Raw genomic sequence first — 14,350 nt, forward strand, 5'->3', positions numbered from 1 at the left:
CTCTTGATCTTCTACCGTATTTCTCTTCTAACCTCGGACGTTGTGTGGGCAACGATCTTCCGAGACGAGAACCACCAAGCACCTTCTTCTTCCTTCTAGGTTTCGGCCACCACAATTCTCCAAGAGAAGTAGAGGTCCGGCCACCACCACCAAGCTCCAAGGGATGCAAGAAACAAAACCTCCTTTCTCTCCTTCTTTTCCTACTAGAACCGGCCACCATCAAAAGCTCCAAGAGGGGTTGCCGCCGGCCACAAGAAGAAGAGAAGAGGGAGAAGCTAGAGCCGGCCACCAAGGAGGAAAAGAGAGGAGAAGAATAATAGAGTTGTTCACCATGAAGGCACCTCTACCCCATCTTTTATATTCCTTGGCCTTGGCAAATAAGGAAATTTTAATAAAAACTTCCTTAATTCCTTTCCCATGAAAAAGAAATTTTAATTGATTTAAAATCAATTCCTTTTTTCAATTTCAATGGTCGGCCACTTCTTTCCCCAAAACAAGGAGAGTTTTAATTAAAACAAAAATTAAAACTTCCTAATTTGTTTCCGAAAATTTATAAACAATTTCTCCAATAATTTTTCCCTTCATGGTGGATTATAAAAAGGAAATTTTATAAATTAAAATCTTTCTTTTAAACATGTGGATAATTTTCAAAAAGGAAAGTTATCTCTAAAAATTAAAATCTCTTTTCAATCTACAAATAAGGAAAGATATCAAATCTTTTCTTAATCTTTTGTAGAAACTAATAAAAGAGAATATTTAATTTTAAAACTCTCTTTTAAATTATTATCATGGTTAAAAAGGAAAGTTTTCCCAATATTAAAATCTCCTTTCAATCTACAAATAAGGAAAGATTTCAAATCTTTTCTTAATCTTTTGTAGAAAGGTATAAAAAGAAAATTTTAAATTTTAAACTCTCTTTTAAAAACATGATATCCACATAAGAAATAATTTTAATTAAAAAATAAATTCCCTTTTAATATGGTCGGCCAATCAAGCTTGGGCTCCAAGCTATGGCCGGCCAATTAACTTGGCTCAACCTTTGGGTCTTGGCCGGCCCTAGCTTGGGTTCCAAGCTAGCTTGGCCGGCCCCATTAGGATGGGTAAGAAGGTGGGTATGTTGTTGGTATAAATCTCTATATACAAGAGGCAACGATAGGGACCAAGTGGAGGAATTGGTTTTGGTTTCCCGATGAAATTAAGCTTCCCGTGTTCGCCCCGAACACACAACTTAATTCCATCAATAATAATTCATTCCACTAAAGAACTATTATTGAACTACCGCACCAATCCCAAATTACATTTTTGGGCTCCTTCTTATTATGAGTGTGTTAGTCTCCCTGTGTTTAAGATGTCGAATGTCCACTAATTAAGTGAGTTACTGACAACTCATTTAATTAATATATTAGTCCAAGAGTAGTACCACTCAACCTTATCATCATGTCGGACTAAGTCCACCTGCAGGGTTTAACATGACAATCCTTATGAGCTCCTCTTGGGGACATTATCAACCTAGATCACTAGGACAAAGTTTCCTTCTATAATCAACAACACACACTATAAGTGATATCATTTCCCAACTTATCGAGTTTATTGATTTATCAAACTAAATCTCACCCATTGATAAATTAAAGAAATAAATATCAAATATATGTGTTTGCTATTATATTAGGATTAAGAGCACACACTTCCATAATAACTGAGGTCTTTGTTCCTTTATAAAGTCAGTATAAAAGAAACGACCCCTAAATGGTCCTGCTCAATACACTCTAAGTGTACTAGTGTAATTATATAGTTAAGATAAACTAATACATAATTACACTATGACCTTCCAATGGTTTGTTCCTTTCCATCTTGGTTGTGAGCTATTATTTTTTAATTTTTAAAGAACTGATAACACAATCTTCTGTGTGTGACACCACACACTATGTTATCTACAATATAAATTAATTGAACATCTACATTTGGTATATATAAATGTAGACCCTTGTCTAATGTGATTCTTAAAACTTTATACAAAAACTAGGATTTTAGCATACACTCCAACACATAGTGTACATTAAACTACCAATGGCACTGGCATATGGTTTCTTCTTCATTTCGGCTATTTCCTCAGGAGTCTTGGGATACATACTTTTGCTCAAGACAGTACCTTTCACTATAGGCGTCTGTTCAATGTTGCAATCTGACATATTGAAGTGTTGCAGCATCTTAGTGATATAAGCTTCTTGAGATAAGTCCAAAAGCCTCTTTGATCGGTCTCTAATGATCTTCACTCCTAAGATGTACTCTGCTTCTCCTATATCTATTATGTCAAATTGTGATGAAAGCCAACTTTTGACTTCTATCACACACTTTATGTCACTTCCAGCTATTAGCATATCATCAACATATAATGATAAAATGACATGCTTTCCTTTTTCATTTCTCAGGTAAACACAATGATCCTCATTGATCATTTCGAAACCACAAGATAATATTACTTCATTAAATCTTATATTCCATTGTCTTGACGCTTCCTTTAGTCCATATATAGACTTCCGAAGTCTACATACTTTTTTCTCTTGGCCTTCAGCAACATAACCTTCTGGTTGTACCATATAGATTTCTTCATCAAGATTACCATTAAGGAAAGCCATTTTTACATCCATCTGATGTAATTCCATGTCATATTGTGGTACTATAGCTAGGATGACACATATTGACACAAACTTTACAACTGGGGAGAATGTCTCTTCAAAGTCAATACCCTCCATTTGGGTATATCCTTTTGCAACTAATCGAGCTTTGTATCGATTAATCGATCCATCTGCTTTCCTCTTTACTTTGTGTAAAATATCGGAAAAAAGGAATATTAATAAGGGAATTTTCTGAAATTTTTGGAAATTTTTCGGAAATTTTTCGGAGCTCGTACGGACGAGTTAATGGGGTTGAAAACGGGGTCCGGTAAAGCCTGTTTAGACTACCCATTTAAGCGAGGAAAAGTGTGCTTTTTCTTTTTCTTTTATTTTCTTTTATTCCTTTTCTTTATTTTCTCTCCTCCGGTTTCTCTTTGACGTCGTGGCCTTCTTCCCTGCGCGCCCGACTCCCCTCTGCCCTAACCGCCGCTGCGGTTTCTTCTCCTCCCTCTCCTTTACTTTGATCGCGCCGAGACCCCCTTCTCTTCCTCCTCGTCGAGCGACGACGATTTCTCCCTCTCCGCTGAGGCTTTGTCGCTGCCGCCCACTGCGGAATCAGACCCAACGGCGCCGACACCCTAGGTGCTCTGCCCTAGCGCCGACAGACGGCCTTCCCTCCTCTGCCTGAGTCGATCTTCTTTTCTTTCTCCTGGGCCCTAGCGCCGAGCCGCACTGCCGATGCTACTGCCGCCAGTTATGCTGAGCGCCGGCAACCAGGACCGGTACCAGTCGTCGGTGCCCAAGCCTCAGCGTGCGACACCCATCTCCTCGAGTCGCCACCGCTGGCAGCGACGTTGCCAGCCGAAGCCCTAGTGTCGATTCCTCTCTTCCTCGCTTCTCTTGAACGCCGGCAGACGACATATTGCCTCTGCCCTAGCTTGGATCGCGAGCCCTCCTATGCGCCCTAGCTCCCTGATTTGAGGAGTTTCCTCCTCTGCCATTACCTAGAGCCAAGGGCCGGCGTCGCACAGAGAAGTGTCGGCCACCAGATCAGTTCCAACATGCCCCACTTTGCCCTAATTTTCAATCATCGACGGCTAGCATCTCATGTGCCTTATAAAAATCCTCCTATGCCCTAGATTGGTCTTCACCGCCAGCCTACCTTTCCTCCAGTGGATCGACGGCCGAGCAGGGGGTATTCGGTTGCTACATCTTAAGCGGATAGTGACCTAGGTTGGTTCCGGCTATCATTGCATCAGTAGATGGTTGTTGACTCTGTTGATCCATGGCTCTTGGTAGCTGCTAAAGAGTAAGAGGTGGTGAGAATAGGTTGTTAGAGGAATTAGATTGTTGCTTGAATTAATGATCTCTAGTCTTGTTCTGATCTGTGATCTTCTTGTTGATCTCATCTTGATCTGTGAGTAGGTAGGATTCGAGCCAAGTGTTGTGCGCTGTGGGGAAAACTTCATCAAGGAGGCCTTGTTGTGGTATACCTTGTTTCCAGCAGCAATCAGCTCTCCTTGTTCCGTGTTCAACAGCAGTTGAGCTTGAGGTATGATGTAGGAATTTGGATACATATTGTAGTTGGATGATATGATTAGGGTTTTACCCTAAATTAGTCGTAGGGATTTTATTTAGCTATTTATTGAATTTTAGCTAAATAAAAATGTGTATATAGGTGACTCAGGGCTTTGACGCGAGACGAGCATCTCGACGTTGGATTTAGACCAAATTGGACTTTTCTATTGGAGGCGGGTACTTTGACTTATGTCTTTTGATATGCATAATAATATGTTTAACATATAGCATTGATTGTGTTTTCCATTTGTTTCGGTTGGTCACTACATGATCTATTACATGTTTGCTTGTTTACTCGTTATGCACTGCATGTTATTATTTACCTGATCATACCTGCTTTATAGGTAGTGACACAACCATATGATACATTATGTTCAGGAGATAGGGTTTATTTGATACCCTATCTGTTTGTGTACCTTCCATATGATACATTGACTTGTGGTACACCATTTATTTATGTATGGATCTTGCTATGCTATTCATGATATTGCCATGTTTAGTGTCATGCATCATCTTGCATGATTGCATGGTGTGCGATTGTCTGCTCCATTATTGTTGAGTGCATCGCTAGTTACATGTATCTGTACACACCACCACTCATGGGTTAGTGGTATATCAGACAGGTGTGTGGCAGTTCTGCTGTTTGGCTCCGTTGGTCTAGTGACTTAACGTGGTAGCCGGCAGACAGTTCCGCTCTGTTTGGCTCCGTTGGTTTAGTGTAGCAGCGTTGTAGCAGGCAGGCAGTTGGACTTTGTTTGGCTCCGTTGATCCGCTAATGGGTAGTGTGACGCAGCGTGGTAGCCGGCAGAGATTTCCTCCCTGTCATCGTGTACCGGGAGATGAGAGCATTGCGCTCCCCCATTTATGATTTAGGGTAGGAGTATGTGTGTACTCCGACAGCATCCCGTCCAATCGGTCACTCATCAGGGGCAGTGATGTCAGAGTGCACGTTTGTCACAGCCCTACCCACTCGGACTCACCATTGTGTGTGAGATGGCTGACTGGCGTCAGGGGTGACCATGTCATTGGCATCATATGCATGATGCATTTATTGCTGCATTTACTTGCTGCATTTATATGGATACATATGATTGACATGCATACAGGATTATGACACCCTCGGTCTGACGACCCTGTTACCCTTATACCTTGGTCCGGGTTAGTATAACTTTTCTCTTGCATTCCTCAGTTGCATTTACCTTTCTTGTATTAGGAGATTGTATGCATGATTAGTGCTAGTTATTATATTCTTTATTATGCATATCAGTTGTTATCCGCTGAGCGTTGGACTCACCCCCGCCTCCGTTGTTATTTTCAGGTTGATGCTGTCAGGAGGCAGTTCCAGTCGCTAGTCCCCACTGCACGTAGTGCTAGTCCTCTGCAGACCACGAGTTGTTATTTTAGTTTTCTCTATCGGACTATGTCTTAGTCTTGTATTGGTTTTACTTATGGATCTTGTATGGATTCTTATCGTTGATTGACTTTGGTATGGTTTGGATATGTTTTACTCCATGCCTGTCTGGACGGCAAAAGAGGTGAGTTTGTCGGATTTGAGCTTTACGAGTGTAGTTGAGTAGGGTTGTTTTCGAGTCATCGTATTACTGTTCTATTTGTTTACTACTTAACTGCGTGGTTGTGTCAGCCAGAGGCTGAAATTGATATTAACTGCGTGGTGATTGTTTTATTATTGTTATTATTCCAGCCGCATGTGGCTGAGGTATATGATGCTGTAGAAAAGTTTTAGATTGTCCGCCGTACAGGGGAGATGCTGCCGAAATTTCTTCGGACAGAGACTCCTCCGGAGCGTGACAATTTATTTGGTATCAGAGCTTAAGTTTTTACGATCTTTGTTTTCATATTTTGGATATTTGGGATAACCTGATACCAATTTATATGGTATCAGAGCGCCAAAGTTTGGCGATACTTGTTTGATTTCCTTGTGTTGGATTTTCGAGATTTATCTGATACTAATTTATTGGTATCAGAGTAGGGTGTGATACCTGCTTTTAATATTCTGGATATTTTGTGCTAGCCCAAGTTTGCAAGTCAAACTGGGTAGTTATTTTGGATTGCACGGATTTTCCATTATGTATATGTTATGGATTTCCGTTTCAGATTTATATGGATTTTCGGTGATTTTCATGTTCAGAATTTTGAGGTCAGAAGTTGGGGACAGGACAGCGATGGAACATCTCCAGACGACATATATGTATGATGTTTAATTTTATAGTTTATGACATGTATTAGCATTCTTTATTTAGCACCTGTCTGGTTGTTGTAACACATATTACATGTGATGGGTTAGCCATTGAGCATGGTTGACCTTAATAGAGATCAAAGATTATAGTCTCTGGTGATTTTTCATATCATACCATCAGTAGTTTTAGCTTCTGTTATTACTAGTAGGAGATGGAGGCACATAATAGCCTCTGCTATTGTTAGCTGGGTAGTGGATGATACCTACGTATTCCTGTGGACTTAGCCAGTAGAGTTTTTATACTCATATCTTTTGGATATTAGGGTATCCGATACGATGAAAATTGGTCATTTGGGGAGTTATCATGTTTGATCATTGTGTAGAATGGTTTGAGGTTGAGGGATATTGTGAGATCAGATATTGTGGTGTGTTGATTTCTAATGATTTATGAGAGTAAATGTTATGTGGTTGTCTGATGATCTATTACTAGATATTTGTTATGATGATCTATTAGTGGATTTTGATGATCTATTATTTGGGTTGTCGTTGATGGTGACATAGTGAGTGTTATGTATGATATTCACAGGTTTGATGATTATAGATGGTGATCAGATTATAAATCGGGTGCTAGAGAGTTTACGGTTGAGTGTGCCTATGAGATTTTAATAAATCTGGTTAGTTGTGGTTGGTTAACAGAATGATAAAATTGATATTTGCTTCCTCTGATATTGGACTATGTGGATAAATAATGATTTGATGTTTTGAATGCTTAGTTGCTCTCATGGGGAGTAGAGACTTATTCATCTGATATTATGTGGGCTGATATTTTTGAGGATAAAAATGCGAGTATCTTGATGATCTTGAATTTTGACTTTTTTCTTTTGGGTCGTACACATTTATACATATGATATTATGTGGGTTGGCATTTTCTAGTTTGAGTTGATGTAATTAGTGTTGAATTGACCCATGAACTGATTTAGTTATTTGACAATTTATTTGGGGGTCAAGTTGTTACTTGCTCTGGTGTCTATAAAGATGGATCCCTTCAGATAGTTTTGTATGGATTATGGATCAATGAACTGGTAGGATTTTTATTGTGCTGCCTTTGGTTGTCATTGTTGAAAATTTTTCTGGGTCTGCTGAGTGGATACGCTGACCGTTGTGTTTGTTTATACAAGAAATTCATTTCTCTTCTCAAATATATATAACCTTATTAAAAGTTCCATGAAGCAAAATGTCTCTAAACAGTGTATGAGTCGGGAAAATTGAGTAGTATTCTAAAGATGTACTAAACCTATGTTTAGTATTAGATGGTTTCGAATTTGCATGGATTTCTTTCAAGTATTACAATTATAATGGATACATGTATGGAACATGATATTCGGTTGATTATGATTGGATTGGTTTGTGAATCCTGGCAAAAATTTTTGATCATATAACTCCATATGAATGATTAGTAATGGTTTCAGATATTGAGGATATAAATTTTATTGAAGTGTTAAATGTAACCAATTTTTCATAAATGTCAAGGCTGGATGAAAATGGTTGAGTATTGTGTCGGATTTGGATAACATAGAAGATAGAATAGGGAATGTCAGGTTGATTGGATTAAGTATGTTGATTTTTGCATATCTATGAGGTGTGTACATATGATTATTATGTGTTGTAGGAGTTCTTGATAGACGGTTTAAATTCCACGTAGTGGGTGTATATTTGTCCAGTTATGATTATTGTGGGTTTCTAGTAGATTATACCCGACTGGTTAGACATACATGTCTGATTGTTTATTGGAGGTATTTCGTTGATTAAATCTATGTTGTGAAATGTGCACATGTGTTTGAGTGTTTTATTGGAGGTATCTTATCAATTTAATCTGAGTTGTGATATGTGCAGATGTGTTCGGTGTAATATTCGAGGTATCTTGTTGATTATGTTTGTTCTGTGTGTACACTCGTGTTTATTATGGCTTTGTTGGAAGTATTACGTTGATTATACTCTTGGCATAGGTGTATATATGCCATGTGAGGTTGTTTGAGGTGTATTGTCGATTATACCTATGTTGATATATGCACACGGGTTCGGTAGGTATTGTTGGAGGTATCACACTGAATTATACCTGTGCTATGAGTGTGTTTGGTGTACTAATTGGATGATTATGTCGATCATACCTATATTGTGTGTGCACGTGTGCCAGGTGTTTTGTTGGTAGCATCATGATGATTCTACCTATGTTGAATGTTGAATGTTAAGTGTCTACATTATGTTATTGGTTGTATTACCCTGTCAACTAATTCTCCTATTAGTGGGTGACCGATCCACTAGGATGATGATAGAGTTGACTATGGATTTGATTTGCTTACTAGGTTGTTATACCCTAGGCTATTCACAGTGATCTGTGGCAGAGAGATCTCGTGCAGTCTCTAGCCGGATAGTTAGGTGCTTTGGGCACTTATGTATTGTTTGTGGTAGAGCGTTGCTCCCACACATGCTATGTATTGTTTGTAGTGGAGTGTTGCTCCCACCTATTGTGGATTTCTTGTAGCGGAGTATTGCCCCCATATATATATTGTAGATACATATTACGGATTTAGCTGTGGTGGAGCATTGCTCCCACATATTGAGGATTTCTTGTGGTAGAGCGTTGTTCCCACATATGTGGTATTTCGTGTGATGGAGCGTTGCTCTCACACTGGAGGATCTATTATTTGGTGATTTATATCGTTGATGATCAGATCTGTTTATTGTCGAGGATCTTATGGTTAGGAATGTCTGTGATACGGACATTATGTGTCTTGGTTTTACCATTAGGGCTTGCGGAGCCTTAGATGTTTTCATGTATTCGATGATTTGGGTATCCCTAGGATATTGGATCAGAATTCTTTATCGTTATTGACGAGGTGGTGTTTTATTCTTGATCTGAGGTGTATCACGTACACTATCTTCGCATAGTTCTAGAGATGTTTCGACTGAAGCATCTATATGTGAAGATCAGTAGTGCGTATTTTGGTTGTCTTTTGTGAGATGTTTGAGACACACGGTCACCAGAAGGAGTATACCGTGGTTCCACAGGAGATAGAGGTTGTTACCGTTGGGAGTAGACGGAGTCTATAGAGAAGGCTCGCAACTTCCTTGGTTTGGCTCGATATTTTCGGAGATACGTTGAGGGTTTCTCTCGGAGTGTTATGCCACTTACATGCTTGACCAGGAAAGGCGTGAAGTTCACTTGGAGTGAGGATTATGAGATTAGCTTCCAGGAGATGAAGCGGATACTAGTGTCGGCTTCGATTTTGGTTTTACCTTCTGTAAAGGATTGGAGCAGTAGCTTACCTACTGGCACTACCACCGTCCTTGGCAGGCGTGTACTATGTATTCCACGTATCTATGCTGAGGAGATACGTACCCGATCCGATGCATGTGCTGACAGATATCTTAGTTCCAGTTCAGCCTGACGTCACTTATGAGGAGATTTCGGTACGGATTCTGGACCGGAAAGAGCGTCAGTTGCGGAACAAGACTATCCGGCTGGTTAAAGTCGGATGGCAGCATCATTCGGACGAGGAGGCTACTTGGGAGCTCGAGGATACTATCCGAGCTCGATATTCCCACCTTTCACTTGAGGTATGTGATTTAATTTACCGGTCAGCATTTATACTCTATGTCTGTTTTAGTATTTGCTGATGGTAGATAACGAAATTTGGAGAACAAATTTTTTTTAGTGGGGGAGAATGTAAAATACCGAAAAAAAAAGAATATTAATAAGGGAATTTTCCGGAATTTTTGAAAATTTTTCGGAAAATTTTCGGAGCTCGTACGGACGAGTTAATGGGGTCAAAAACGGGGCCCGGTAAAGCCTGTTTAGACTACCCATTTAAGTGAGGAAAAGTTTGCTTTTTCTTTTTCTTTTATTCCTTTTCTTTATTTTCTCTCCTCCGGTTTCTCTTTGACGCCGTGACCTTCTTCCCCGCACGCCCGACTCCCCTCTGCCCGAACCGCCGCTGCAGTTTCTTCTCCTCCCTCTCCTTTACTTTGATCGCGTCGAGACCCCCTTCTCTTCCTCCTCGTCGAGCGACGACGATTTCTCCCTCTCCGCCGAGGCTGTGTCGCTGCCGCCCACTGCGGAATCACACCCGACGGCGCCGATACCCCAGGGGCTCTGCCCTAGCGCCGACAGACGGCCTTCCCTCCTTTACCCGGCGACACTTGCGCCAGCCGTGCCCTAGATCCACTGCCGCCCGAAACTCACAGTGTCGACCAACTCTTCTCCTCGCCGGCACCCGAGTCGTCGTCGGTGCCCTAGCCTCAGCCCGCGACACCCATCTCCTCGGGTCGCCACCGCTGGCAGCGGCATTGCCAGCCGAAGCCCTAGTGTTGATTCCTCTCTTCCTCTCTTCTCCTGAACGCCAGCAGACGACCTATTGCCTTTGCCATAGCTTGGATCGCGAGCCCTCCTCTGCGCCCTAGCTCCCTGATTTGAGGAGTTTCCACTTCTGCCATTGCCGAGAGCCGAGAGCCGCCGTCGCATAGAGCAGTGCCGGGCACCAGATCAGTTCCAACATGCCCCGCTCTGCCCTAATTTTCAATCATCGACGGCTAGCATCTCAGGTGCCTGATAAAAATCCTCCTGTGCCCTAGATGTTAGTGAGAGCCCTAGAGCCAATCATGTGATGGTTACTTTTTGGACTCTTTGTATCATATTCTTGTACATATATTTCTGATATATAAATAAAGGCATTGTGATTATTATACTTGTGTGTATTTGTGCTATATAAATAAGTATAATAATGTCCTAGGGTAGTAGGTTCATATCTATATCAGTCGATTAGTTGAATCGATAGTGATATGATATAGAGAACACTACACTTAATTATTCCTAGTCAAGTATTAACATAGAAGGACAATGTTAATGCATTGAGACTAGCATGTAGGTCAACATGATGACTTGATCTCACAAGTCATGGATATGAGATATCAAGTTGACACATGGGTATATATTGGAGAATGTATACTGAATGACCCGCCATGAGAAAGTATCATGGATCGTTATATGAGTGTCATATACTTTCTCAAGTGACTATTAGTATGACTTTAGTCCTTAGACCTGAAGTCACCATGGTTCCCTACATAAGGAGTTATGTACTTTGGTTTCGTCAAACGTCACCCGTAACTGGGTGGACTATAAAGGCGATTACTGGGTATGTAACAAATTATGCGGAGGGATGTGAGTGATGTAGATGGGATCTATCCCTCCTATATTACAGGAGTGATATCATAGTCTTGATAGAGTGAGATCACTAAGTGCATGGCCATGCCCAAATAAGGTAATATGTGATATTGTGCTTATTTGATTATAGTGAGTCTACTTGGAGTTCAAGACACTTAGATTGATTGGAGGATGACACGGTCTATGCCTCATATAAGATCAATCTAGATATCAAGGATAGAAGGACAATGTCACATATTGTGAGAGTCACAATTATTAGTCATATTGGTGATGTTGGATCTCAACATTCTTGTAACTTGGGTAGCAATGATGTGTTGCTAGATACCTCTCATTGCTTATGTCCCTAATTGGATTTAGGGACATTGCCAACGTTGACAAGAACCTATAGGGTCACACACATAGAGCAATAGATGGAGACTAGTTCATATGATGAACCAAGAGGAAAGATGAAGTCAAGTTTGACTTGGCTAAATATGGAAAGTCTATAAAAGGCAAGTTTGACTTGACCTAAATCCACAAGTTTGACATGACTATGAGTTAGACTCAAGTATGATCCAAATGTTGGATAAATCAATTAAGGGAGTTAATTTGGTCATGTTTGACTTTGGCCAAATTAGGAAGGTTGAAAGTCAATATTGACTTGACTTGGATGCCACCACATTTGATGAGGTGGCATCGGAGAACCAATGGGGATGCTACACATCACCATGCCACCTCATGCTTGCCACCTCATGGGAGGTTACCCATGAGTGGCCGGCCACATTAAGGGGGCAATTAAGAGCATTAATTGCCCACTTAATGACATTTATGTGGCCGGCCACATGATATGGTGGATTGATTGAATTTTGAATTCAATTTTTTTGATTCTTCTTCTTCCTTGGTGCTCTTGGCAACCTCTCCCTCTCTTCCTCCTCTTCTTGGCCGAAAACCACATAGGTGCTAGCACACCTTGTTTCGGTCATCTTCTCCACCTAATTGCTTGTGTGGACACATATAGAGGGGCTCTACTTTGTGCCCTCTAGATCCAACTTCAACCTTAGTCGAGCGGGATAAGCGAAGGGCACGCATCAAAGGTAGTTTTTCTTTAAACTATAGATCTAGGAGTAGATCTAACATATTCGGGTATTAAGCATGATATAAATACGTGGAATTTTTCGAATCGGATTTTTCTTTGCACGAGATCCTTGGCTAGGGTGTTTCGGGGTTTCCGCGACGCGAAAAGCGGTTTTCGTGGCCCGAAAAAATTCTAACAGTGGTATCAGAGCCATCGTGCGAAGCACGTATTTATTTTTTTCTGTATTAGATACAAAATTTAGATGCTTTTAAGTTTCTGTGATTTTTCTAAATTTTAGGAATTTTTGGGTATTTTTCTCGTAGAGGCGAAAGAACGAGTGCGAAGCACTTGTACACTTTTGTCACCGAGAAAAATTTCTCCGAAACGGCAAGTTTCACCCAAATAGATTTTGGGACAGCGGGTAAGGGCGCTGTATAATCGCAAGAGGACACTCGCGAAGGTTATTTCGCGAATAGGGGCGCTGCCCCTAACCCCGCAAGGGGCCTTGTCCCGCGATTACGCCCGAAACCCGCTTAGCGGGACCGCCGTGGAGAAGGGACTCAAAAATTCAGAAAAATCAGTAGAAAAATTTTAAATAAAAAAAAAATACACAATTCTGAATTATGTACAGTATGTGTTGGTCATGGCCCAAGTCCCAGAATTTTTATGAAAAATTATGCGTGTAATTCATAATACGGCCTGCGTGCCGTCATGTGTTGTGTGTGCTGTATTGTGGATGCGACCTGCGTGTTGCCTTTTTCCATTATTTTATTTCTGTAAAAATTAGTTTTAAGACTCGAATGTAACTTGAGTATAAATTTTGTAATGTACAAAATTTGAAGATGACGAAATTCCGGAGAAGACGGACTCGCGGGAGCATGCCGGCAACACATGGGGATCGGAAGGAGGAGCTTGGAGAAGCTGCCACCTAGACCCTAGGATGACCATTGGATCTTCTCTTTGGCTAGAGAGGATCCTAGTAGGGCCATGACCAATCACATAATTTAAATGTATATATTTTATTTTTGCTTATGTGTATGTGATGCATGTTTGTGTAGAATAGAATATGCATGAGTGTATGTGATGCACATGTGATGTGGGAACCACATCTTGATGTGCACAATACACATTTAGGATTTAAATTAGATTTAATTTACGCCTAAATATGATGCACATCGTCGATTAGATTAGATCTAAATCGAAATCAACTCGTAAACGCCTACCGGGCCATGATACCCATCACTACCTCGATCATATGCGATTGTCGTATCTGCCAAAACAGAGCAACGCATTTAATCTTGGTAGGATGCGGAGGGACAACCTTGGTCCCGCCTATCACGCTCGGGTTAGATTGAGCTCAATTAGATTGAGTAGCTAGCAAAGCTCAATTGGATCGAGTGAAGCTATAGGCGTATTCCAATAGTTGGAAAGGTAGGACAAGATCACGTTTATAAATAATCTTGGGCGATTTAGCCAAAGCTAACTCAAGATTATTTGTAAAAGTTAAATCTTGATCCTATAAACAAGAGTTGCATGGAGATGTAATTGGTAATTAGCTACCTACCGATCATACTAGGTCTTGGGCGATTCAGCCAAAGCTGACTCAAGATGTAGTATGATGTGGATCTTGTCCCACAAAATTCAGTGGGAGCATCATTTAATTAAAGGCCTAATTAGATGATAGA

Source organism: Zingiber officinale, chromosome 1B (genome assembly GCF_018446385.1).
Source record: "Zingiber officinale cultivar Zhangliang chromosome 1B, Zo_v1.1, whole genome shotgun sequence".
Classification (NCBI taxonomy): domain Eukaryota; kingdom Viridiplantae; phylum Streptophyta; class Magnoliopsida; order Zingiberales; family Zingiberaceae; genus Zingiber; species Zingiber officinale.